Genomic DNA, 3,996 nt, shown 5'->3' with positions numbered 1-3,996 from the left:
TTTATATATCCATGGGACAGAACACCCAAAATCAAGACAAAAAAATAAGAGGGAATGTCTCACACACAGAAGAACAGTTCCCTTACACTTAATAGTTAAGAGGACCTGAAAAGTTGAAACAGGTTGACCTTTTCTATGGTAAAGACAAAAGCAAAACAAAATAAAATAGAGGGAACGACCATTTCACCTTTAGTTTGAGGATCATTACAGAAATTCAATGTGAGAGTTGTTTTTCAATGAAACGCCATACATTGCATACCACTGACAGACAACTCATTTTGGAACAAAAGCCCCTTCAAAATTTCAAATCCTCAATACTTTTCTCCAACCCCATATAGAACTGAGACTTTCTAGGATCATTATCATCATGACATTGCATGGAATCATCCAGCATTTCAGCATCTAGACTAGAGTATTCACGCCTGCATGATTTCTGAACAAAACAAATTCAGATGATAAATGCAACCCAAAAACAACTCTGGAGTAGAGAAATGATTGAATTTGCATATATCCATCGGACAGGCCACACAAACAAGGCAAAAAAATCAGAGGGAATACCTCACATACCTGTTGTGACCATTTCACACATCGCCCCATTAGAATGGGGACCCCCTCTTTTTTGCTTGGTTTTGCCCGCTCTTCTCTCTGCTTTTTAGGGTTTTGAGTAAGTGAGTGAGTCGTCTGGACTAGGGTTAAGCCTTGGGGGTTTCTTTTGGATATTTTCAAGCCGAAGTCCAGTCAAATTTTGAAAGATTATTAAGCCTCCTCCCGAAGGTTGCAATTTTGAAATAGGATGAGCCTGCCAGGAAGTCAAGTGTGTCTCAGGATGGGTCCAGTCTAGATTTTGAGGGCAAATTCAAGTTAGGTCTAAGTGTTAGCATTTTAATGATTAAATTATACATTTTGCCTGGGCAAACTTTAACCAAATTTTGGAAGCAAAGTAACCGATTCCTGGACTTGAAGACGACCTAACCCCACATGATGAAGTGATCTGAAGACCTAAATTTTTTGATATTTTGGCTTATAAGGGCAAAATCGCTCCTGTCCCTCTCTCAGGGACCAGGGCGAAAGTGATTTTTGGTACATCTTGGTTATTGACTTGTTTTAATTGTTTTGTGCAGGGTCGCCAAGAGATGCAATTGGACGTAAATTGAAGATCTTGAAGATTTTGAAGACTCAAAAATGACAAGTTTTTAAAGTTTAAGACCAAATCGCTCCTGTCCTTCACTGAAGGACTAGGGCGAAATGGCCTACTTAGATCATTTTTGGCCTTAGTTGATCGAACTGAAGCATCAAGGATGCAATGAAGGATGAAACGAGCATAATGGAGTATCCAGACTTAGTCGTTGGTAGTGAAAGGTTGAACTTTTGGCCTAGCAACACAAAATCGCTCTTGTCCCTCACCCAGGGACCAGAGCGATTTTCTTCAAACACACCTTCTTGGACATTTTTTAGATTTGGGCTTTTTTTTCATAGCTTGCAAAATGATGGTATCTTCCCCAGCAAAAGAAATTTGAGATGAAAATTGTAAAGATTTGACCTTGAGGACAAAAAGCGCTCCTGTCCCTCACTGAAGGACCGGAGCTTGATTTTCAAAATTACACTGTCCTTGCAGGATCAAGACGATTTTATGATTTGAAGAGACCAAGGAAAGCATGATTTATCCATTGAATATAATTTGAAAGGCTAACAAAGGACAGATAAGCTTGGATTTGCAAAATCGCTCTTGTCCCTCACTGAAGGACCGGAGCTTGAGTTCCTAAAATACATTGTCCTCACAAGATTTAAATGATTTCGCGATTTGAGGAGGTCAAGAGAAGTATGCTTTATTCGTTGAATATAACTTGAGTGGCTTATGAAGGAGAAAATCAACCTAAGTAACTAAAGCGCTCCTGTCCCTCTCCAAGGGACCAGAGCGATTTTTTAAAGGAAGCTCCTGTCCCTCACTCAGGGACCAGAGCGATTTTCTCAAGAGACAAGTTTCTGGCCAAGGTAAAGCGCGTTTCAAGTTTGACATGAATGAGGGGAGGCGTGATCAATCCATTGAAGATAATTTCGGAAAGATAGCAAAACATAAGTGAGCTCAAAGTGGCCAAGGCGCTCCTGTCCCTCACCAAGGGACCAGAGCGAAATATTCAAGTATGCCTAATTTTAAAATGCCACTTTCGTTTCCAACACTCAAGATGGAGTAAGCAGTGATGTTTTACGCCTTGAGGATAATTAGATATTGATATGATTAAGGATTTGTGCCATGGACTAAAGATCGCTCCTGTCCTTCACTGGAGGACCAGGGCGATTTCTATAGAATCAATCATTCCTTTCCAAAACCACGTCAAGGCGAGATTATGCAAAGTGAGAAATGTCTTTAGGAAGATAGTGAACAAGGAATTAACCTCAAGAATCGACAATTTTAAGCTCAAAAGCAAAAAATCGCTCCTGTCCTTCACTGAAGGACCAGGGCGAATATCCTTGGAAGAGCTCATTTTGTCTTGGAGAAGCGAGTTAGGCATGCATAGAACAAACAAGGAAGATCATTGATTGCCCTGCAACATGAAGTGGCGATTGGAAAAGACAAGGACCAAGGACAAAAGGTAAAATCGCTCCTGTCCCTCTCCAAGGGACCAGGGCGAAAGTGCTTTAAGGCACACTCCTTCCAAAGGTCGCACGAATTAAACTCAAAATGCCAAGCAAGAATGCTATTTTGGACGTCCAGGAAGAGACTTCGAACGTGAAAAGCGAGAAACACAAGGCTAAAAATGCATGAGCGCTCCTGTCCCTCTACCAGGGACCAGAGCGATGTTGTTGATGTCCCTTATTCTTCCCATGCGTAGGCGCCAGTTTTTTTTTAAATTGCATTAAAAACCAAATATTTTAATCAAATTAGCATTTAATAAGAACGCATGGGCATTTAATAATTGATTTAAGCCTTTAAAAAATCAAAATTTTTAATTGCAAAGGCATTTAAATTAATTATTATTAAATTAAAAAAAAAAAAAAGTGCGCTTGGGGTATTATTTTAATGTTTTTTCTTGCAAGGTCGGCCACCTCTTTTATTAAATTTTATTTATTTTTTTGGCCTATTTTCCAAGTCGGCCTATGGGCAATTGCAATAATGAGCGCCTATATAAGAGAGGTATTTTGAAACATTTTAATCCATCATTCAATCATTTATTTAATTGTGATTTGGAGAAGCAATAGAAGTGCGAATTTTGATCCAAGGAGTGCGAACTTTGTTGGAGGTGGAGCGAATCTTCCTCAATGCGTTGAAGACCCCAAAGGGTGGTGAAGTTGATAAAGGAAGCACATTTGAAGACTTCGATTTACCATCTTGCCTAGCGAACTTTCTTAATTTTTGCATCATTTCTTAAAGTTAGTTCTCAAGTGGAGGTATGGTGAGATTGTCCCAATCTCCCTTGTCCAAATTTTGAATTTTGAATTCCAAATTGCATCGTTATATTTAGGAAATGATAATTCAAAGATTTATCATGAAGTTTCCTAAATTTAAACTTTAATCTAGTCTATATTTCTACATTGCAAAGCATGTTACTCATTATGAAATGTGGTGTAGGTGTCAAGATGGTGACCCCAAAGGCAGGAGCATCCACCAGTCGTCCAGCCCTCATGAAGGAAGATCAAAAGAATGAAGAATTGGAGACCAAGATCGTGTCGAAGTGGAGCAACATTGGAGATACCAACTTGGGAAACTTCAGTGTGAAGAAGTTTCGAGAGGTCCCTTACATTGGCAAACCATCACCTATCGCAAAGAGAATAATTGAAAGTGGCATCATCAAGGCGGTCGGTTTCCCTCCAGCAATCCAGTGCCATGAGCTGATGATCGAGTGTGCCCGCCATTACGACCCACAGTCAAGATCGATCGTGTCCAAGGAAGGAAACACTTTGGCTTACCTTTCAGAGGAGGCTATAAGTGAGGCTCTCCATCTTCTAGAGCATAGAGATATGATTTACAAAAGCTTAGAAGGAGCCAGGTCCATATAC

Source organism: Cryptomeria japonica, chromosome 4 (assembly GCF_030272615.1).
Source record: "Cryptomeria japonica chromosome 4, Sugi_1.0, whole genome shotgun sequence".
Classification (NCBI taxonomy): domain Eukaryota; kingdom Viridiplantae; phylum Streptophyta; class Pinopsida; order Cupressales; family Cupressaceae; genus Cryptomeria; species Cryptomeria japonica.
The sequence above is the reverse complement of the archived record's forward strand: the minus strand, read 5'-3'. Positions refer to the sequence as shown.